At 35.2% G+C, this 25,533-nt stretch overlaps 1 long non-coding RNA gene across 1 annotated transcript; it reads right to left on the reverse strand.

Moving 5' to 3' along the window:
- Positions 1-247: 247 nt before the first annotated feature.
- On the reverse strand, positions 248-16,323 carry LOC121034420 (uncharacterized). The gene is made up of 4 exons (XR_005792417.1): positions 16,188-16,323; positions 858-870; positions 811-815; positions 248-261 (listed from the first exon to the last, which is right to left on the reverse strand). It is a non-coding gene; the product is annotated as an uncharacterized LOC121034420 (long non-coding RNA).
- Positions 16,324-25,533: the final 9,210 nt, after the last annotated feature.

Here is a 25,533-nt window from a genome sequence, read left to right on the forward strand (position 1 = left end):
CCATCACCCACCCTCTCCTCCCTCCCACCCCCCATCAACCCTCAGTTTGCTTTCAGTTCTCAACAGTCTCTTATGCTTTGGCTCTCTCCCACTCTAACCTCTTTTTCTTTTTTTTTTCCTTCCCCTCCCCCATGGGTTCCTGTTAAGTAATTTTTTAAACTGAATATACAGAGTTAGAGACAATATAGTGGAATTTAAGAAAGAGAAGAAAAGAGAGGTGCCTGGGTGGCTCAGTCGGATAAGCATCTGACTGGATTTCAGCTCAGGTCAGGATCTCGCAGTCTGTGAGTTCAAGCCTCACGTAGGCTCGGCTCTGTGCTGACAGCTCAGAGCCTGGAGCCTGCTTCCGATTATGTGTCTCCCTCACTCTCTGCCCCTCCCCATCTCGTGCTCACTTGCGCTCTCTCTCTCAAAAATAAATATTAAAAATTTTTTTTAAAGAAACATAATAAGCAGAGGGATAAAGAGAGAGAGAGAGAGAGAGAGAGAGAGAGAGAGAGAGAGAGAGAGAGAGAGGCAAAGCAAGAAATAAACTCTTAACTATAGAGAACTGATAGTTACCAGAAGGGAGGCAGGTGGGGGAATGGGGTAAATAGGTGATGGAGATTATAGAGGGCATTTGTGATGAGTACCAGAGTTGTATAAAAGTGTTGAATCACTAAATTATACACCTGAAGCTAATGTGCAGTATGTAATCTAACTGGAATTTAAATAAAAGCTTTTAAAAAATCAAAAAAATAAAGTGGATAGAAATCCCAAATCACCTATGTTTTGGCCACTAATAATTAACAAATGTTGGGGTGTCATCACACGTGCTTCACACCACACCCTCCCCCCCCCCAAGAAAAAATTAAAACCTCTTGCGTTCTACTTTATTTCCATATCTTTGAGTAATTTTCTTGCATATATTTCTATTTTTCCATGAAATATGTATTAATGAAAATGTATACATATACTGTAACATTTTAAGGATATTGATATATCATTTTCCAACATGCTTTAGTCACTTGCTACATATTATGTAATACATTCTAACTTCATGCAATGTTCCATTTGTAAAAATTCCACAATATCTTTATTCAATTACCTATTGATGGCATATATAGGCGAATTCAGTTCTGGAATGAATCCTGCTGCATGTGCATAACACTTTCTTTAGGGTATCTAACTAGAAGTTGGTTTATTGAGTCATAAGTAATTTACACCTTCACCTTCACAACACATTGTTAAATGCTCTTCAGCATGATATTTCCAACATAGACACTCAAAGGAATTGTTTTTTTCCTTCTTTGATATTTGCCAAACTTTCTGATTGTTGCTCTCTGATAAATTTGAAAGAGTGGCTTATTGTAGAGTTTTTCTTCTACTTATTTCATGCAAAGTTGAGTATTTTTGAAATGTTTATTTACTTTTCTGGTTTCCTGTTTCTCAGTAATTCTTGTAAGTTTCCCTTTTCTGTTAGATTATTATTTATCATGTAGTTTCAAAAACCTATTTTGAATATATATCCTCTCCAGTCATACATATGATAATGTAGATATATTATCATTTCTCCACTCTATGACTTGTCCTTTAACATTGTTATAATTTTACAATATTATAATATATATGATATATATAAAATATATTACAATATATACACAATGTATATGTATATATACACATATAAATATGTACATATTGTATATATATACACATATTGTATATATGTATATATGTACAATATATACAATGTTACAATATATACAATATATATATATTATACACAATATATATTGTATATATTACAATGTTACATATTGTATCTTTCACCCAACAGAAATTGTTTTCGACACAGTAAAATATATCAATATTTTATTTTTTGAATCATGCTTTTTCATAAAATATCTCTAAAATTAAGTTTTCCACTTTAAGGTATTTATATTCTCTTACAGTTTTACAATAAAGTATTATTTTACATTTAGGTCTTTAACCAGCTGGAAAATTAGGGTGAAATTCAATATCCACCTGGTTAAAGAAGAAACTGGAAGCTTTCTCACTAAATAAAATTCTGCCATGTACTAGGTGCCCAGATAAAGAAAATACTGGAACATCTTATTCCTGGGTTAGTCAAAAGTAAATCTTACATTAAGACTAGATTCTAAAATAAACACACAAAGCAATAACCACTTACTGTCAAATCTGTTATTAAAAATTCCTTAAGAATGCACAGTAAAGGACTTCAAAATACTACCTTTCTATCATGTAATTAAGACATTTTCCCTTCCGCTGTTGGGCCAAATTATGTTGATTTACTGAGTCCAACTATGGGGGTGACATGCTGTTTTACTTGCTGGAATTCTGGTCACTACAATGAGACACACTTTTGGGATATAACGAAGGACTGAGACATACTGTAGAAAATTCTTCCATCTCGGTAGCATCTGTGTCATGATTATTGAATACAATTTCTACTACTTTGATATTAAAGGGCAAAAGATTTTTGGAGACACCTACATAGATCTTGGCCCTAGTAGAAGTCATTGCTTATTAAATGAATGATTATCGGGGCGCCTGGGTGGCGCAGTCGGTTAAGCGTCCGACTTCAGCCAGGTCACGATCTCACAGTCCGTGAGTTCGAGCCCCGCGTCAGGCTCTGGGCTGATGGCTCAGAGCCTGGAGCCTGTTTCCGATTCTGTGTCTCCCTCTCTCTCTGCCCCTCCCCTGTTCATGCTCTGTCTCTCTCTGTCCCCAAAAAAATAAATAAACGTTGAAAAAAAAATTTAAAAAAAAATAAATGAATGATTATCACATATGGTAAACAATAGTTCACTCAACTGAACATATGCAATTATTTCTTACACAGCTTCTTATGTAAAACTTTTCAATAACAGACATCCACTGAAGAAATCAGTGTAAAGAAGGGGACACTGACTTTAAACCACATCAGCAGAGTGGACCAAGGGTGACTGAATGATGATCAATGACCTAATATGCAGCCTAGAATAAAACGCAATGCCCAGCTAATACTTACAAATGAAATACATTCTCTGGTATTTGAATTGGAGTATAGCTAGGACTTGATTGTTGACAGCATGCCAGATAGAAGCACACAAAGTGTAGCTGAATGATGTCAATAGCAGAATACAAGAATGAAGATCCTCAAACTACAGTTGAAATCTCTAGAGCCACTTCTGACTTCAGAATCATCAATACTGAGAGCATGGAATAAAATAATAAAACACTACCAATTACACCATAAAAGAGAGGACATTAGCAATAAAAAGCATATGTAACATACTTTCATATGTTGTTCATAGTGTGTCTCTATAAAACCATCCATGATGGGCTGAATGTAACTCACAGTTATCAGGAATAAACAAAATACACCCTAAGGGAGGACTTCTGGATTATGCTGACTGCCCTTTTGAACGGTAGTGCAAAATTTATTCACCAAAAAGGCTAAACAAAACTTGGCTTTATAATTCATGAAAGATCTTAGAAACTACCAGGAATTCCCAGATGGAAACAGTAGTTTCCCCAAGATTCCAAAGATACAATTTTTATCGTAACATCAGGTTGGTTAATCTGAAACTTTTCTAGATTGGTATAGTGAGGCAGATTTCACTATTAGAATGCTCTTCTTCCCTTTAACTTGAAATCTGTCTCCTTACTATTTCTCCATACGTGGCTCAGTCAGTTAAGTGTCTGACTCTTGATTTCACAGTTTGTGAGATCAAGCCCCGCATAGGGTTCAGCGGTGACAGTGTTAAGCCGGCTTGGAATTCTCTCTCCCTATATCTCTGCCCCTCCAATGCTCACATTTATTCATTCTCCCTCTTTCTCTCTCTCTCTCTCTCTTAAAATAAAAAAAGAAACATTAAAAAAAGAGAAGGAATTTTTTTTAAAAGGAAGGTAACTTTGTTCTACCTGAAAAGACAAGATTTATTGTTTATATTTGTACTTTTCAGTATGAAATGGTGATAAAAATAGAAAGCAGAATATGATGTCATTTTGGCACAGTATAATAAATGAAAAATTACCCAATGAAATAAAGATATAATATTAGGTTGGAAACTTTTTCTGACTTTCCAGTTATATATATGTATAAGTCTCATAATACATAGTATATTTTTACATATATATACATATACATATATGCATAATATACATATACTATATACACATGCAACTATATTTCACATACCAGTTTTTAGTAGCCAGAAGCAAAACTTATAATTTAGATTGCTTTGAATCCACCCATACTGACACAGAAATAAAATATGCTAATTGCAGATAAGAAATCTGAGGTTCTGAGAGATAAGACATTTTGTACAAAGACACACAATGGGTAGACCCAAAGCTAGACTTTAAAAAAAATTTTTTTTTTTTAATGTTTCTTTAGTTTTGAGACAGAGCATGAGCAGGAGAAGGGCAGAGAGAGAGAGGGAGACACAGAATCCTTAGCAGGCTCCAAGCTCTGAGCTGTCAGCACAGAGCTCGACTGCAGCTCGAACCCACGAACTATGAGATCATGACCTAAGCTGAAGTCAGACACTTAACTGACTGAGCCACTCAGGCAGCCCCCCAAAGCTAGACTTTGAATTCAGATTCTTTTGCCCCTAATGCCACAGAAGTTTCTATTTTCAATTGTATTTATTAAATTATGGAGTTTTATAAAATTTGAATGAAAAACTGTTTGACATTCATGAAATTTAGAGCAGTACTTTTCATCATGATGATCGTATGTTAACAAATATTGGACCTTTGGTCATAGTAGAGTTTTACAAATATTTGCCAAAGAAATCAAGATTTTATGTCTTGACTGAGAATGAAATATTGAGTAAGTAAGAATTCACTTACCTATTATGGAAAACACACACTATAGTGGTCCTCATGATTCTTACACTCTAGTACCCATGCCAAACTCTTCTTGAGTCTGGGTAGAACATCTAACTTTAAGTTATTTAAAGTGGAGATTGTCCTTTGTAAGCCTGACCTAATTAGAGAAACCCTTCAAAACATCTTGTAGAGATCAGGCACTCAAATAAGCAGAGATACACACTTTTTATTTGTTGCTGGCTTAAAATACATAAGTGTCAATGCATCAGACAATTGAAAAGAAATGGGTTCTGCCTGTAATCTTAGGATGCCTAGAAGTAGATCATTTCCTGCTCAAGCTTCCAGATGAGTATGTAGCCTGGTTTCAGCCTCATGATATCCTTAGCAGAGAATCCGTGTAAGTCGTTACCCAGACTTCTAACACACACAAATTGTGAAATAATAAATGGGTATCATTTCAAGCTCCTAACTTTGTGATAATTTTTTTTACATAGTCATAGATAATGAATGCCCCTAGTGAATAAATAATAATGAAGAAAAAGGCAAGACAGAAGGAAGATTTTAGTAATTTTAAGGATTTTAAATTATAAGTTTTATGTTTATAAAATGTATAGATGAATATGCTAAGTTAAACAATGAAAGCTTTATTTTGTTAACATCCCAAAATCCTCTCATTTAAAACTCAGACATAAAAAAAAAGAGAGGAAAGTTTAACTTCTGCTTTCCAAGTCACATAAGAAGTGAAGAAAGTGAGACAGTAGCACCTTTACTGAACCTTAGTGCAGTAAAACAACCATTTGTTATATTTATGAATACTACGGGTCTACAGTTTCAGCTGGGTGCAGGGGAAATGACTTGATTCTGCTTCAGAATGTCTGGAGATTCAAACAAAAGACTCAAAGAGTAGGAGCTAGAATAATGTGAGGAGAATTCCCTTAAATGACTGGAGGATGATGTTAGATATGAGATGGGTACCTCGGTTCTTCTAAATATGGGTTTTTCCATGTTGTCTTTCCACATGATACAGCATGGGCTTCTTAAGGATCTGATGGCCAAGTGAGTTCCAAGTGTATCAAGAAACTATGAGTGCAGAGGGCAAGCAAGAATACACAACCTTGCCAAGAAGAAGCCATATGTGGTTTTCTTTATAAAATGTAGCCTCATAAATCATGTAACATAACGGCCACCATACTCCATTGTGGGGAAGAATCACAAGCCTACCCAATACATAGGGAAGGAAAAGTAGACCCAATCTATTGATGGAGGACTGGCATTGCTCCATAAGGGTAAGTAGGAACATAAATATTTCTACAGCGATTTTTGAAAAATATAATCTCTCACCTGTGTATTTCCTATTCCCTCTAATTTATACTTGGATCTAGATTTATTTGACAAATAAGAAGGGGTTACAGTCTTATATGTTACACAATTCATTAAAATGTTAATTTTAGCTGTTCTGCATATTTTCAATTTAGAAAATAATCTGCAAAAATATATGTATCTTTAAACCAGGTATCTTCAAATCCTTATGAATTACAGTGACTCTCTTGTCTGGTGTTTCCTTTATAAATTCATTATGGCTTCCCAGAAATTTATGCTCCTAAACTACAGTTATCTTTAGCTCTCAAGAATTGATATACCTTCCTTTAAAAGCTGTTTCCCAAAGGATAATTTGCATGTTTAAAATCTGAAACCGGGACGCCTGGGTGGCTCAGTCGGTTAAGCGTCCGACTTTGGCTCAGGTCATGATTACGCGGTCCGTGGGTTCGAGCCCCATGTCAGGCTCGTGCTGAAAGCTTGGAGCCTGGAGCCTGCTTCGGATTCTGTGTCTCCCTCTCTCTCTGACCCTCCCCCATTCATGATCTGTCTCTGTCTCAAAAATAAATAAACGTTAAAAAACATTTAAATCTGAAACCTAATCAAAGATTTCCTTTCTTTTCTTTCTTTCTTTTTTTTTTTTTTTTTTTTTTTTTTAAGAAAGTTCTCCATACTTCACTGGATTATTCTTTCAAAGCTGGCCTTGTCTGACTTCCTTATGTTTGCAAATGCATTTAAGTAGTGTTCTCTAAACATAAGGCAAACTTGTCTCCTTAACTTTCCTTGTTCTAATCTCCCTTTATGAAAAAACTTTCACTTTACTATCCACAATACTATTCACCATATTTTAGTTCCCATGTCATTTACATTTTCCCACATAGTATTCATTTTTCCCATATTTAGAGCAGAGATGAGATCTCACTTGTATCTCCAGCACTTATTATGGTATAATATATTATAACATAGCAATTAAAATTCTAGGTAGTTATCTGTTTAATTATCTGGCCACAGCCTGACTCTCCCTAAAGACCTGAGATCTTCTATAGTAGATGTACCCGGGGATTAGAATTAACTTTTTTTCTTAATCAGATTTGGTGGTAATTGAAATAACTCCGTATCAAGTGTTCGTGTGCAGACATGTGCACATGTACATACACACTCCATTAGAAGTAGTTATAATGCATAAATCTTCTGCTCAATCCTTTCAACATTTTAAACAATTAACAGCAGTAAATGTTGTCCAATTGAGGCTTGCAAAATATAAGCAGAATCTGTGTAGTCACTGAATTTCAGTGGCTTAACATCCCACACATGTACACACAAATTCATTATTTCTAACAAAACCTTACTGGGAAAATAACCAGGTTTTGGACTACCCACATCCATGCTTTAATTCAGGCATCTATGTTGACAGACTGCCATCTTCAATGCACAGATTTCAAGATTAACCTACAGGGTACACTGAAGTTGGCCAGAAAGAGAAAGACCATTGCAGAATGAAAAGGATTTTATTTTTCCAGAGCCATAACTGATGCACATTACCACTGTTTCTATTCCACTCACTATAACTCAGGCACATGAAAATTTCTAAGTACAAGAGAGATAGAACATGAACAGCTATCCAGTAACAGCACTGTATGATGGCAGGGTGGACAGACTTCTGGTGGACAGTCAGCCCTATCATATGATCAATCACGTATTCCTGGGTAAAGGTTGGAGCTAAGTAAGGTCCAAATTCTGCTCAATTATTTTATTTGAAGCACAACTATGCATTAAGTCAATGTGTCTTATGCATTCTATACGTTTAAATGCATATGATGATGTAGAAATGATGAAAAAGTACAAATAACTCCATATTATATTCTTCCACAGTGCCCAGTTCCATACTACTCGAAATTGACTTTAAAATGGTTAAATAACCCCACTAAATTCATTTATATACTGTTGGTTTCTACAGACTAGCATATTCTGAATTGTAAAATAAACTGACACCTCAAAAATATGTTAAAATTTTTTTTTTCTAATGTTTACTTATTTTTGAGGGGGGGAGGGTAGAGAAAACGGGAGATACAGAATGTGAAGCAGGCTCCAGACTCAGAGCTGTCAACACAGATCAGGGCTTGAACTTGTGAATCATGAGATCATGACCTGGGCCAAAGTCAGAGACTTAACCAACTGAGCCACCCAGGCATCTCGTTGATTTTATACATTTTTACCACAAATTACAGACTTTACCACAAGTTAAATATCCACAAGTTGTGTTTTCTAAGGTAGCCTTAGCTTTAGTAGTAAGCCAAAGATTTCATTGTTGTAAATGAAAAATGCTTTAAATGTTAAAAAATGTATCTACAATAAGTATTAGTTTTTTTTTTTAATTTTTCACACTTGCCTACCACAACAGATGATTCTGTGTATACCTATATGTATGGCTGTACATTCAAGAACAATTCATTTAGATAATTATGTAAGAACACATCAACAAACTTTATATTGAGTATTTGTTTCTCCCAAATTTATATGTTGAAATCCTAATTCCCAAGATGATGGCACTGGGGGATGGAGCCTTTAGGAGGTGATTAAATCATGAAGTTAGAAACCTCATAAATGAGAACCACGGCCTTATAAAAGAGGTCTGAGAGAATTCTCTCACCAACTTCCACCATGTAAAGATACAAAGAGAAGTCAGCAATCTGCAACCTGTAAGAAAGTCCTCCCTAGAATCTGACCATGCCAGCACCTTGATCTTAGACTTTCCACCTCCAGAATGGTAAGCAATCAATTTCTGCTATGTATAAGCCACCCAGTCTATAGTATTTTGGTATAGCAGCCCTAATCTCCCTAAGACACTACTGTTAATACATTAATACTAATTGCTCATTTGCCTCTAAAATAAGCAATTATGCTAATCAACAGTGTTAAACTTGTTCATATAAACTAACCCTGCATAACGGAAGCTGTATTGTTAATAAATTATTTCAGTGTGTACTTCTTTATTGAAACAATGTAAGAAAAAATGGTAGAAAAACCTCACCCACTATGTAATAAGAATAACAGATTGCCTTATGAATCTGATTTATGACCACTAACTAAATATGGTAACCTTGAGAACAGGGTAAAAAACAAATTGAAATGCCAGATAATCTAAATTCAGCAGACTTTAGGTGATGTTTTCCTATAAATCATGGCTTGTTTCCTTCAAAATCTAACACTTCACAACACTGTTAGGTAATTTTCCTAAGTGAAACTTATACACTAATTAATAGGATTCAAGATCTAAGGTTTTAAAAATATTTTAGTCCGTGCTATTCCTATGGAAAATATGTACATTACATACCAGGAGCACAGCTTTTCCTTTTCTCTTACAGCCTTGTCAGTCTCTAACAACATCCTGGACCAAGTCTTATACCATCAGTTTTCCTGGTTCTCAGGCCTTCAGACCCAGCCTGGTATCAATATCATTGGTTCTTCAGCTTGCTGACTTCAGATCTTAGGACTTCTGGGCCTCCATAAGCATGTGAGTCAATTCCTTATAATAATTCAACAAATATAACAGGTATATATAGCTCCTGCTGGTTTTGTTTCTCTGGAGAACCCAGACTAATATATCACTACGTTACAAACATTCACTAGAGTTTCTTCTAGTTATGACTTCAACTTTTTTTGTCTTTCTAGTACATCTAAAGAATTTTTGGTATATGAATATTTTTGTAGCATTTCAAAGTGATCTGGATCAAGTTGAAATTTTTGAGCCTTTTAAAACCACTATTAATTTTTAGAAGATTTCCATATTGAAATCATATTATATACACTATATATAATCATGCTTTAACTGCACTTCATGTAAAGGATTATTCTGTTTCTTTAGAAATATGTCATGATTTAAGTACAGAGGGCTGTTTATTACTTCATTTAGTGTAAGAACTCTGATTTATTCTTTTCTTGCTACTCATTTAGAATGTTGCCAATAATTTATCACTTATTATATGTTAGACACTGTGCTTTTTTCATATTCATGATATTTAATTCCACAATTATTTCTTCTTTACAGATGAGAAAATGGAAGCATATAGAGGTTAAGAAACCTAGACAAGATAGACAGAAAATTAATGGCCAACCGAAGATTTGAATCTGGCTATCATCCTATACAAACCATGTTCATATACACACCATATTCGGTCTTGTTCTCTGTCTAAATAATTATTTTTGATTTGCTGGTATAAGGTAACAAATTTCCTTTCAGAAAAATAATGTTGTTTGTATTTACTATGATTATATTGTTCAGTACAATACACTTCCTGTCCTTATCAGCATTAGTTATGTTATTTTTTATATTTGGTAATTTAAAACACCAAATAAAATTTCTATTTCATTTTAACTTCTTACATTACTAGTTTAAAAAATACTAAATTATCAATATAGACTGATTTTGATATACAAGAATGGCAATTTCATATGGTTCAAGTAATTATAAATGAGGTTGAAATATTTTTTCCATTTTTAATATTTTAAAATCTCTTGTGAATTTTCTATCAAACTTGCTTTTTCTCACACTTCCAAAGTATTTTTCTTATCAATTTGTATGAGTTTTGCACATACAACATTAACTTTTTAATCTAGTAACTTGATGAATAAACAAGGGTATTAAAACATAACCAGATAATGCTCAATATTTCAATATAAAAGATTAATGTTGTAGGGTAATTTTGATATTATCTAGAGACAAAAACCCAAAACTCACAGATATTTAAATATTATTAAGGTAAACAGAGATAACTGATAATTTTGCATTTTAAACAAAAATACCACTTAAACAAAACAGGTACATATGGAAAGCAAAAGTACCTACATTTATTATTCTTTTTTAAATTTTTTTAACGTTTATTCATTTTTGAGAGACACAGAGAAACAGAGTATGAGCAGGGAAAGGGCAGAGAGAGGGAGACACAGAATCAGAAGCAGTCTCCAGGCTCTGAGCAGTCAGCACAGACACCGATATGGGGCTCGAATTCACAAACTGCAAGATCATGACCTGAGCCAAAGTCGGTTACTCACCCGACTGGGCCACACAGGCACCCCCATACACTTATTATTCTTTAGCATTATCTTAACTTAAATAACTCTGGTGCAAAATTGAACTAACTGAACTAGTAACTTCATTTACTATATCCAGTCACATCCAGAAGTACATCAAGATTCTGTGGGATAAGGAAGAAAGGTGGTGGAGGGGGGAAATGGAGTTACCTGATTGCCAACTAGTATTCAGGATAGACATTACATATTTTTAACACTTAATCTCACAAGTACAGAACCTAAAGAATTAAATATTTGCAAATGTATATTTATACATTCACAAAGAATTGTTTTAGAAATTATGTACTTATGTATACAAACTGAAGTATCAACTTTTCTCTTTCTTAATAATTTCCACAGAGGTCTTTCTTGACTTCATCTTTAAAATATACTCATTGTGTACATTTATTTTTGGTAGTAATTCAAAGCTCTTGATTGCTGTAGTTTTTCTTGACTCTTTCAAAAGGCAGTGAATGAAATCATTGATACTAATTACATATATGAAGAAAAGATTTATTTTTACTAAATCAGATATGTGAACTACTTAAATATATGCTTTGCATATTTTTATAAGTTTAATCCTCATAACAGCATTATAATTTTATTAGCTTTACACTAAAAAAACTAAACTAAGCAAAAAAAATCTCAAAGGTTGCTAAAGAACAATTAGGCACTGTATGATGGCTTTGTAAAGCGTCAGCTTTACTAGGCTGAACTGCATTTCCCCAAATGCCTTTTCTTGTATGTTTCCATCTATGGGAGGTTTTTGTGGAAGACAGAAGTGAAGTGGCAGCTATTTAGTAGCTCACACACATTGTCACTTACCTGCTGGCTCATCATTTTGGCTGGAGGTATTCGCAAAGTCTTCCTCTGGATTCTCCTTCTGTTCTCTGACCCCAGCTATAGATTCAGCTCCAAGAGGAAGGTCCTGGTTCCTACAAGACAGCCATACCATCAAGGTCAGAGGCAACAAGAATCCGTATGGATTTTCACTCATAGTCGTGGACTCTGGCTTGTGTTTGGAGGTCCAGATTCTTCTAGTTCTACTTCTCTGATAGAATCCTAATACAAGTACAAAATGATCAAAGAGTAGATGACAATCCCTGTGCCACAACGGTGCTTACTTGGTGAATATAAGCTCAGGATTTGGCCAATGTTTGAACCTGGTATTTTGTAACACAACTATTCCGTCTCTTTTCGCTGCCAACACAGTGCTTAATATATTAAAGTACTTTGAGAAGTTGTGGGGTATTATACAAATTTAGGTGTTTATTGCTATTACTAGTATCAACATTATTATTAAATTTTGCCTGCTGAATAGGCAAAGCATGCTTTCAAATACAAACTTTATTAGAGGTATACTAATACTAAATGTTAAAATTTGGTTACAGATGATACAGGTTTCCATTTTTATTGGACCTTGAAATCCTCTCAAAGGCATTAGGTTGTTTAATTACTGAGCTAAGAAACAGCTGAAAAAGTCAAGAAGTCAAACAATCTTTTAATTGAACCCACTGGTTCAACACAGAATCTCAATGTACTTAGTCCCTTTTACTGTTGACATCTGTTATACAGCTACCAGCTACCAGCTATTGCCGTCATTTCTGCCATAATTGAACACAATGAATATATAGAGATAGAGATACACAGTTGACCCTTGAACAACATGGGTTTGAACTGTGTGGGTCCACTTATACACAGATTTTTTTTTTCACTAAAGTAAAGCGCTCTAAATATATTTACCTTATGAATTTCTTAACATCTTCCTTTCTCTAGCTTACTTTATTGTAAGAACACACTATATAATACGTGTAACATACAAAATATGTGTCGATCAACTGTTATTGGTAAGCTGGCAGAAAGTAGGCTACCAGCAGTTAAATTCTGTGGGGGAAGTGGGTTAAAAGTTACACACAAATTTTAGACTTAGAGTGATGTCAGTGCCCCTAACCCCTGTATTTTTCATGGTCAACTGTACATTACATGTGTAACAAATAAATACATATACTTTAGAAAATGAAAGGTTTCCCACTGATGGAAGAAGTCAGAAATCACCAAATAGAGAATGATATAATAAATCCCAAAGTGCTGGATTAGATCTGGAGTTATCAGTTATTTGGAGTTATTAGTTATTTTGAGTTTGGTGTGATTTCACACCTTTTAGAAATATGTGTGTATATAAAAGAAATATAGAAGTGTGAAGCATTTCCTGTCTGTATCCAACGAGAGAACCTAGAGCAGTGATACTGAGGTAGCACTAGTACAACTAGTGAACCAGTGCACAGACCTTAGTTTCTAAATACAATCCCCCAATTAAAGGGACCAGGGACTCTTGGAAGCAGTTGATTCTAAGGCAAAGATAAAGAAAATAAACATAAACCAGGAGTATCTTAATATTGCCAAGAGATAAAGAACTGATAAAAGAAGAGGACAAACGGGGCGCCTGGGTGGCGCAGTCGGTTAAGCGTCCGGCTTCAGCCAGGTCACGATCTCGCGGTCCGTGAGTTCGAGCCCCGCGTCAGGCTCTGGGCTGATGGCTCGGAGCCTGGAGCCTGTTTCCGATTCTGTGTCTCCCTCTCTCTCTGCCCCTCCCCCATTCATGCTCTGTCTCTCTCTGTCCCAAAAATAAATAAACGTTGAAGAAGAGGACAATGATGACAGCATGTCAAAGGGATACAGAAGCCAATATGAAAGAGCTCTCAGTGGCCAAATCTAAAACATTTGAGAAACAAGAATTGATAGTTTTGTATAATAACCCAGAGATTAAAGCAAATATTGATGGGTCCATGGCAGTATAAATAAAACTCTTCATTAAATTTTCTATTTTATAAATGTAATGAAGAAAGACCAGAACCCCACAGTAATAATTGTTCAACATTAGTGAATAAAATTACAAAGAGAAATAGAATTTTGTATAACCTCAAATGATTTTCCCTCAACATTAGTGAATAAAATTACAAAGAGAAATAGAATTTTGTATAACCTCAAATGATTTTCCCTCTTATACTGCTTAATTACCGGAGGTAAAATTGTAACTATACAGTTGGAGAAACTAGGTAGACATCACCTTAACCAAAAGATCAAAGTTAATATCAGCATAACAAGCATACTGACATCATGCAACTGTTGATCTGATCCATTCATATTAGCAGGGGCCATCTCTTCTATTTTTTTACCAAAATTCAAAACTTCAACATAATCATGAGAAAACATCAGCCAGACATCAGACTCAAACTGAATGACATTCTATAAAATACTTTCAAAAGTGTCAAATGCTCTTCAGAAATGTCAATGTAATGAAAGACAAAAGACAGAAACTGTCACAAACCAGAGGCAACTAAGAGAGGACAGCTAACTGCAAGGTAGGGTTCTGGATTAGATCTTGGAATAAAAAAAATAAAGGAAAGATAGCAAAATCCAAATAAATTTTGTATTTTAGTTAATAGTATTTTACCAGTGTTTATAGTATCACCCCACTTATCTTAATTTTGAGAACAGTACCATGACTATGATGTTAACTCTGAAGGTGGGTAACGAGTATCCAAGAACTTTAATTTATTTTAGGGCAGAATTGATATGAGGTTAAGAAAACACTGGCACTGATGCTGGCATTGATATTTGGTAAAATGAGGTGTTGAATTTTGAAGCTGTCTTCAGTCTTGATTAGAAATCAGAACAACAAGGGAGCCTAGGCAGCTCAGTCGGTTAAGAGTCTGACTTCAGCTGAGGTCATGATATCGTGGTTTGGGAGTTCAAGCCTCATGTCGGGCTCTGTGCTGACAGCTCAGAGCCTGGAACCTGCTTCAGATTCTGTGTCTCCCTCTCTGTCTCCCATGATCACGCTGTCTCTCTCTCAAAAATAAATAAATATTTTAAAAAATCAGAATAACAAAAGTGCTCCTAAAAATTATGTGGAATCTGATCCTCACACTGTGCTGTACTTAGTCATGCAGCTATCATTGAGCATATAAATGATTCAGTCAGAAAGAGTTAACACTATTAGAATATACATTTTTTTTCAAATATTAAAGCAGTTTTAAGCTATTAACATTACACAAATTACATGTGGTCTTCAGAACCATTTATTTATAAATATTACCCAAAAACTATGTATTAAAATATAAGTATGAATCTAATGTTATGCTTTCATCTATGATCTACCTTGTTCTATCAGGATTTAAAGTAGATATGCCCTAATAAACCTATTAGTAATAATGGGCCAGAAAAATTATTTTTCATAATTTTCCCATAGATCTGGGAAAACTTCTTAGATAAGGGAGAGGCAAAAATTGAACTATCTATAGAGGTATTAATAACTGACAAATCAGCTAATTTGGGTCATAAGCTAACAATTGTAAGGAATATTACAGGAAATCATTTAGTAGATACAAGCAGCCATTTAAATTTTGCAAAAGAATGAATTTATCATTTTAGATCAGATGGTTTTGATTCCAATTATACTGATATATTAGTACTATATAAAACCTGAGAAGACCATAGCCAGACCAATCATTTCACTTTTTAAAAACATTTTTTTAATGTTTTATTTTTGACAGAAAAAGCAAGCGAGCACACACACATGAGTGGGGGAGGGGCAGAGAGAGGGAGACAGAATCCAAAGCAGGTTCCAGGCTCCGAGCTGTCAGCACAGAGCCCCACACAGGGCTCGAACTCACCGACCACGAGATCATGACCTGAGCCAAAGTTGGATGCTCAACTGAGCCACCCAGGTGCCCCCCATCATTTCACTCTTTGAGTGAAGAAACTAAAGCCATTTATGGGTTCTCTATTAAAATACTGAACTTCACTTCTGCACAACAGATTTGCTGCCAGAATTCAGGTGTTGTGAAAACCACCACTAAACCTAAACCTAAACCAAAATGGGAAAAGACTCGTGTCAACATCATCGTCATTGGACACATTGATTCTCCAACTCTACTACCACAGGTCATGTGATCTACAAATGTCGTAGAATCAACAAACTATCAAAAAATTTGAGAAGGAGGCTGCTGAGATGGGGAAGGGCTCCTTTAGGTATGCCTGGGTCTTGGATAAACTGAAAGCTGAACATGACCGTGGTATCACCATTGCTATTTTCCTGTGGAAATTTGAGATCAGCAAATGTATCACTGATGCCCCAGAACACAGAGACTTTATCAAAACATGATTATAGACACATCTCAGGCTGGCTCTGCTATTCTGATTGTTGCTGATCATGTTGGCGAATCTAAAGCAGGTCAGATCTGTGAACATGCCCTTTTGCCTTATGCACTGGGTCAGAAACAACTAATTGTTGGTGTTAACAAAATGGCTTCTACTGGGCTATTCTATAGCCAGAAGAGATACAAGGAAATCATTAAGGAAGCCATCACCTACATTAAAATAACTGGTGGGGTGCCTGGTGGGTCAGTCAGTTAAGCGTCTGACTCTGGATTTCTGCTCAGGTCATGCTATCGTGGTTCATGGAATCGAGTCCCATGTCAGGCTCTGCACTGGCAACAAGGAGTCTGCTTGGGACTCTCTATTTCCCTCTCTCTCTGCCCCTCCTCTTCTAATATAAATAAACATTTTTTAAAAAAAGAAAGAAACTTGGCTACCACCATGACACAGCAGCATTTTTGTCAATGTCTGGTTGGAATGGAGACAACATGCTGGAGCCAAGTGCTAATATACCTTGGTTAAAGGTATATTTATCCATCCATAAAGATGGTAATACCAGTGGAACCACACTGCTTGAAGCTCTGAATTGCATTCTACCTTCAACTCATCCCACTGAAAAGCCCTGTGTCTGCCCCTCCAGGATGTCTACAAAATTGTTGGTATTGATACTGTCTCTGTGGGCAGAGTGGAGACTGTTGTTCCTAAACCCAGCATGGTGGTCATCTTTGTTCCAATGTTACAACTGAAGTAAAGTCTGTTGAAATGCACATGAAGCTCTGAGGGAGGCTCTTCCCAGGAACAATGTGGGCTTCAACATCAAGGACATAACTGTCAAGGATGTTTGTCATGGCAATGTGGCTGGTGACAACAAAAATGAGCCACCACCAATGCAAGGAGCTGGCATTACAGCTCAGGTGATTATCCTGAACCATCCAGGCCAACTCAGTACTGGATACCCACCTATGCTGAACTGTTGCACAGCTCACATTGGATTGATCATTGTTCTAGAAAAAAGCTGGAAAATGGCCCCCCAACTTCTTGAAATCTGTTGATACTGCCATAATTGATATGGTTCCTGGCAAGCCTATGTGTGTTGAGAGCTTCTCTATCCTCCTCTGGGGTATTTTGCTGTTTGTGACATGAGACAGATAGTTTCTGAGGGTGTCATAAAAGCACTGAAAGAGAAGGCAACTGGAGCTGGCGAGGTCACCAAGTTTTCCCAAAAAGCTCGGAAGGTTAAATGAATACTATCCCCAATATCTGTCACTCATCATTTTTTTTTTATTTCTCTTTTTGAGAAAGAGCAAGCAGGGAAGAGGGGCAGAGAGACAGAGAAAGAATCCCAAGCAGGCTCCCTGCTCACTGCAGAGCCAGACGAGGGGTTTGATTCCACAACCTTGGGATCACTACCCAAACCAAAATCAAGAGTCAGACACTCAACTGAGTAAGCCACTCAGGCTCCCCACCAGTCTTCATCACCGGTGGAAGAATGGTCTCAGAACTGTTTGTGTTACTTGACCATTTAAGTTTAATAGTAAAAGACTGGTTAAATATAACAATAAAACATTCCGAAGTAAAGGAGATAAAATAAGTACTTCTTTTGTAGTTTCAAGTTATTTAAATTCCAGTTACCATATATATTGTAATTTAGTTTCAGAAGTAGAATTTGTTAATTCATCGCTTACATACAACACCTCACAACAAATGCCCTCCTTAATACACATCACTCCTTTAAACCATCCCCCACCCACCACCCCTCCAGCAATCTTCAGTTTGCTCTCTATAGATAAAAGTCCATCATATGGTTTGCCTTTCTTTTTTTCCCCCTATATTCATCTGTTTCATTTCTTAAATTCCACATATGAATGAAATTTTGGTCCAGTTGTTTCAATTTAAAAGTACTGATTTTAGTCAAAACTTGACCAAAAATCCATCACAGAATTTTGAGATCCATTAAAACAAAAGTTTAATGAGAAGAAAAAGAATACTAAGCACCATGTTGGTCTTCAACTGATTAATTTTTCATCACGTATGGAAAAAAAATATCTAATTCTGTGTGAAAACATTCAAAAATAAGCAAATACGATGTCCCAATCATAATTTTATGAACATATCTGCCAGTCTTCCTTTTATGTTTTCTCTGTCTTTACCAACTAGCCTCTATGCTATCTATTCCCCAAAATACATGTGTTCTACTTTAAGTCTGTTTGCTCTGTTTCGCCTACCTAGAAAAATTTCTCATTTTTCTTTTCCTAATGTATGCATTTCCATTCCTTCTTTAAGAACCAGTTAAAGTAACACCTATTCTAAAAGAATTCCCCAGCAAGAATTAATTGCTCTCTTCCCTGTACTCTCTATAACACTCTTTTTCTCTAACTACACTCATTCATTAGCCCATCTATCCATTTTTCAACAAATATATATGTTGAACTATGTATATGTAGAACTATGTGTTAGTTCTAAGAATTGGATGTACATTGATAAAAAGAAAAAGCACACATGGTTCCCAGATCGAAAACACAGTAATAGCAGAACATTTAAATGTAAGTGTGTGGGTTTTTTTCTAGGCATATAGATTAACAGATGATGGATAGGCATAAGCATTTATGATATGTAAGTGTAATATGTAATTTTTACCTACGATCTCTGAGTTACTATATTTCCTATATTGGAATCATTACTATCATTCTATGAGCATCATGCGAAACAATAAAGCAGATTGTATTTTTTTTTTTTCTAAAACCACTATGTCATCCTAGGAGTTAAAAAACATCATACCACAGAAGTAATAAAGAAATTAAAGACAAACTTGTATGTTTACAATTATCACAAAACAAAATACAAAAAGGCAAATATTTCTAGTTGGTCTACCTAGAATGAATCAGTCATGTTTCCTACACATTTAAAACTTTGCTAATAAACTGCTGTATAGAATCATAGTGGTATGTTATATGCACCCATTTTAATCTTGAATTTTCACACATTTTTCAAGATAAGATAGTAAAATTAAAGTGAACTTCAGTGGTAATCATATCCAATTTCTTAAATGACATGCTGAAAAACAAATGTTTTAACCACTGAAAAATGTGTTAGCCCCTACAGGAAAATGTAATTAAGTTTTACAGATGGTTAATTAAAAATATGAGGCAATTATGGTGCAAAGCTTTCTGTATGTGTCCTTTCTTTCAATTCAATATAGCAATACTAAAACAAAAATAGCAAAGAGACTGTCCCAGCCCATGTCTCTAATTCCAGTGCTCACAATAATGCCATAATAATGTACATAATACCCCAATAGGAGTTTGGTGAATTGACTTATATTTTACAAAGAATAATGCAACCCAGATAACCTAGACATTAAGCAATAGAAGTGGAATTCTGGGGCACCTGGGTGGCTAGGTCGGTTAAGCATCCGACTTAGCTCAGGTCGTGATCTCATGGTTTGTGGGTTCAAGCCCTGCATTGGGCTCTGTGCTGACAGCTCAGAGACTGGAGTTTGTTTCAGATTCTGTGTCTCCTGCTCTGCACCCCACACCCCACTCATGCTTTGTCTCCCTCTGTCTCAAAAATAAATAAACATTAAAAAAAATTTTTTTTAAAGAAGTGGAATTCTAACTTCAGCTCTGATTGAGTTCATGATATTTCCAAAGTGAGTTTATTCATTGGACTAGCCCCCCCCCCCCCCCCCCCCCAAAAGAGAGAGAGAGAGAGAGAGAGAGAGAGAGAGAGAGAGAGAGAAGTACAATTAAAGTAACATTTTTTTAAAGTAACATTTTTAGCAAGAAGCCCCCCCATACTGTGAGCATACGATGTGACAAATCAAATGTTTAGTGATTTGATCCCTAACAGTGGAAATATCAGGTGTCAACAATGTTCCCATTTTCTTGGAGAGTTATAGCCACTTCAAAATTTCAGAGAAAACAGAAATTTTTTCTCTAAATGGACAATAATGAAATTTTCTCTCCTGACAGAAACCCTTGGCAATTACATAACTCTAACTCAAAAACAAAACATAACAAAACAACAAAAAAAAAAAAACTAAAGGACAAAATAGCTTTCCTCTTCTTTTTACCAAAGATGATCCTTTTAAAAAGTAAACTTCATATTTCATCATAGAATAAGAAAATGAAAATAAAAAACTGGACAGCTCGCTTCATTTTATTCATGGAGAGATCATTCTATACAATACAAATTCAAAAATTAGCCATTGGAAATTTTAGGGCATTAATCACAATTTTCAAAGACAAATAGAAAAAAATGCCCATGATGCTACAGTGAGTTGGTAACAAAAATAATCTACATTCCAAGTTAACATACAATATTTTCAAATTAATATTAATTGCTTGAAAACTATAATCCAGTATACATTGAACCTTAACTGTAGATGTCACCTATTCCTTCTGGAATGTTAAAGGATGATATAGTAAAAACAGCAACACCTCTGTTTGAATGAATTAGGGAGACTAACTTTGAAATCCACCAATACCATCACTACAGATGAATTATTTGCCTCTCTGAGCTTCAATTGCTTTATCTACAAAATAAGTATAAATATTAAACAAGAAGCACGTATTACAAAATTGAAACAAGTATACTTAGACATGTATCAATGCTTAAATAAAATATTTGAGCTGTTGTAAAATCTTGGAAATATGAGAACTTGTATTTACAGATGCCTGCAAAACATTTCTCAAAATGTTGTGTATAGACTGTTGGGAATCTCTAAAACAAGTGAGTTCATGAAATTAAAACTTTTCATACTAAGGCATGGTTTGCCTTTTCTTTTTCTCTAATGCATGTGCAAAAGAGATTTCCAGAGGTTACAAGACATGTGATAATATGACTCTGGAAACTAATGGAATGTTTATTTCCATATTATATTTTGACTATCAGATTAACTAACATGATAAATACTGATAGATATATACCACACATACAAAAGTTCATGTGTTCTTCAATAATTTATAAGTGTCCTGAGATCAAAAATTTGAGAACTGTTGGCCTAGAGATATATTGACTGCCACAGTATTTTAGAGCATAATGATCATAGAAAAAAAATGCTAGATAATTTCAATCTTCCTACCCTTACAGCTTGAAAATATTTAGACAAGACAAAAACTGTCTAAAAACTTCCAGGAATGTGTTATCACGTTGAACTAACACAGTCAAAATCCAGTCCTCAGTCTTATTTTTATAGAAACTGACTGCTTTCAATAGATCCAGAGCTGAACGGTATTTGCTACACAAATGTACCTATGTATAAATGTGCATCAAAAATAAATCTAAATGTCAATTTTTATGTAAACTATGACAGCTATCCCTGTGCCATTTATCTACGGAGTTTCTTTTTCCACTTTCAGGAACCTGGAAGTATGATCTTAGCCATATCACTCATCCAAAATGTACAGGGTTAGAGCAAAGTGATCTGAGATATATTATGACATGGTTTGCTCAATCCATGTAAAACTTTGGAAATATCTTGACCCAGGCCAAAATATAACCTAATATTTGTCATGATATTTAAGTTAAACTTATCTCCCTCCAAATAAAAGTCAACCCCAATATTTAAAAAAAGACAAAAAGGATATTAAAAGAATACCAGATAATTCACAGAATCTATGGGAAGACAGGAGAAACAATAGTGCCATAAGTGTAAAATCCAAAAGAAAAGGTGTGGTGCCAAAAAATAGAGTCAATATCATGAACACAAATATTAGATATATAAGATACTATTATATAGTATCTTATCTACAGTATAATTTGTAGTATAATATCTACAAATATTAGATATATAAGATACTATTGCCACAAAAGACTGGATACTGCCTCTAGTAGTGTTGTCTTTCTTTTCTAACATGAATGAGTCCCAAAATATCCTTGCTCATTCACTCCAAATTAAAAACTCCAAATGGGAGCTTCAGATTGGTCAAGTTTATATGTCCTTGCCCCATTTTGGTGTTTGGCTCCATTGATTTAATCAGAATAATGCAACCATTTTTCAAACCACAGAAAATGGAATCATCCACATTCCCAGAGACCTCACCAAAATCTCATTAGTTAACTACGTTAACCAGTTCCAAGCCAAGATCTCCAGGGGAAATAAAAACCTCCTCAGTTCAGGCACCTTCTGCTTCCATATCCCATATACCTACACACACCTACACACACACACACACTTCACCACCACAAAAGTCCCTTATTTAAAAAAAATCAAAAATAGGAAACCAGACACAAAATCAGTTAAAATAAATACATGTATGATTTAGCCAAGAATAAAAAATAGAGGTTGCAGTATTCATTTCTACAACTACCCATGTGGTTGTAATCAGTATTTTAATTTTCCCCACCTTTTTGAATGGTCTTTTTTTGAAACATAAAAAGCTGTATGTATTTAACGTATACAACTTGTTGAGTGTGGAGATAAATATACACCCGTGAAACTAACACCTCAATCTATGCCATAACAAATCCATCACGTCCAAAAGCTTGTTTTCTGGTGTTAGCATTCCATGTGTCCTTTCCCCTCAACCAACACCAGTTTTAAAAATTTTTGACCAAGTAGTGTACTTTAATTTCCTGTTGTTGCTATAACTTTGTGGCTTAAAACAACACAAACATGTATTACTTTAGAGTTCTGAAACATGTCTTACTGAATAAAATCAAGATTCTGGCAGGGCTGCATTTCTTCTGTAGGCTTTAGGGAAGAACCTAGCTCTGTTTTTCTGTCTTCTAGAGGACTCTTGTGTTCCCTTAAAACCAGGTGTATGACACTTTCAAAATCTCTTATTCCCCTGCCTCCCTCTTAAAGGCCACCTGTGATCATCTTAGGACCAACTGGGCATTCCTTACCTTAATAGCACCTACAATGTACTTTTTAGAGATAAAATAATTACAGAGTTTGGGAATCCAGATGTTGACATCTTTGGGGAACCATTATTCTGCCTACCATGTGGTTAAACCAAATCTTCATTCCTGTGTCACCTAAGAATTTTTCTTATCCCTGTATTGTAAATAGTTGTAGTAGTTTCTATTAATATTTACCCTGGCCATGGTAGTACTAGTTCCATCTATACACCTCCCTTAACCCACTGTAAAGTCACAGTTTGATATACAGAGGTAATACCTCCCATTTATTGGAAACTTGTTTTGTGTCCTTTTGTAGAATCATTTCTCCTTTTAAGTTAAATCAAAAGACTCCAGAAACTATGGGTTAGAAACTTACATATAAGTAATTAGATATGACGGTAACAGAAGTCATCAAGTCTTCCACCTCATGGTTCCCAGATCTGAGGACTTTGGTTAAGGAAGAAATAAATCATATATTAACAGATGAATGAGTATGTATCTTATTACTGATATTACCCAAATCACCTTATTCTTGCAAAGTGCAAGACGCAGCTATGATGTAGAATAAGCAAGTCTTTGCACTAGATATATCTATGTTGTTGATTATATATATGTATATGTGTATATGTATATGTCTATGTATCTGTCTCTACCTAAATAGCTTTTGTTTCATCAAGACATTGATCAAGCTAAGGGGTGGCAAATAAAACAAGTTCACATGATTGTTTCCCACTATTCTTTGCTTTTTCATCCTTAAGAGTGCAAATTTTATGTAGAGCTGCAATGTGTCTACCTAAAAGACTTTTTTTTTGTCCCCCATCCAGGTGAAAGCACATGGTTAAGTTCTGATCAGTGATAAAAAAACTATTGTGAAAGATTTCCAAAACATGGCTTAGCTGATATTTGGGTCATTTTGTAGTCCAGCCCTCCCTCATTCCTGTCCCTTGGCATGCAAAATTGAGGGCTGGAGTCTCCAGTAACAATTCTTTGCCATGAGCTGAACTTGAAAGTGGAAGGAACGTTAGTAAGAGTGAGGCAGAAAATAGAAAATAGTTCACTCATGAAAATGCAACTCCCATAACAGCCATGTACTGCATAGCTCAAGGTGTTTTCTATTAGAGAAAAATATACTTCTAAGTTTTTAAAATTGCTGGCCTTTTATTTTTCCTGTTATATATAGTAATGCCTGATTTTAAATTATTTAGAGATCACTGATATTTATACAAGTAGATGTTCTTAACTAACATGAAGAACCACCTCCTTAGGGGTGCCTGGGTAACTCAGTCAGTTGAGCGACCAACTCTTGATCTTGGCTCAGGTAACAATCTCACAGTTTGTGAGATTGAGCCCCATATTGGGCTCTGTGCTGACAGTACGTAGCCTGCTTGGGCTCTCGCTCTCCCTTTCTCTTTCCCTGCTTGTGTGCGCTCTCGCTCGCTCGCTCTCTCTCAAAATAAGTAAAAATAAAATTAAAAAAAAAAAAACTTAAAAAAAGGAACCACCTCCAGAGTGGGACATTTAATATGTATTTAAAGCAACTATTTTACAAGTTTTGTGAGGTCCAGTCATATACTTCTTCTTGAAACACCGTTATCACTAATTCTACAATTTTATTCCTCCCAAATCTCTGATCATCAGCCAAAAAAACTGGTCACTTCCCATGAATCCCTGAAGATTATTATCTCAAACCAACTCATCTTCCTGGCAGAGGCAATGATGTTTCCTGCTTAGAGTTTTTTGTGTTTTTTGTGTGTGTGTGTTTTTTTTTTTTTTACAATAAAAGAACTTCCCCGTAGATGTTGAGGGCACTTCTGTATGAGGTTCTAATGGCACAGCAGTAAACATTTTGCCGTTACAATCAATAAAGTCATTTATAAATGAAGCTCATGTTTTCCAACTCATTCAGTTATTTATAAGGCATTCCACATGAATCCTTGAGTGTGTGTTAAGGACAGAGGAGAAGTGAAACCAAAGTGTTGGGGATAGAAGAAGCTTTTACCCACAATTAACATACGCCTTCAGAATATCCTTGGGTCTGGTGTCATAAAAAGTATATTCACAAGAAGAAAAGAGTGTTTCAGGGCACAACTGCCTTAATGCTAAGCAGATAGACACCATCTAGTTGATAAAAGACAACTTTCTAGGAGGCATGTTCACTTGTCCCATGCATGGTCAGACGTTCAAACTTCATAAGGGTTTAGTAGCAGATGAAAGGCCTTTTATTTTAAAGGAGAATCACTACTTATTAAAGAGAGAATGACTTTAATGAAAGAAGGAAAGGAAAGGAAAGGAAAGGAAAGGAAAGGAAAGGAAAGGAAA

This window comes from Herpailurus yagouaroundi, unplaced genomic scaffold, assembly GCF_014898765.1.
Source record: "Herpailurus yagouaroundi ecotype Mexico unplaced genomic scaffold, PumYag 160, whole genome shotgun sequence".
Lineage (NCBI taxonomy): Eukaryota > Metazoa > Chordata > Mammalia > Carnivora > Felidae > Herpailurus > Herpailurus yagouaroundi.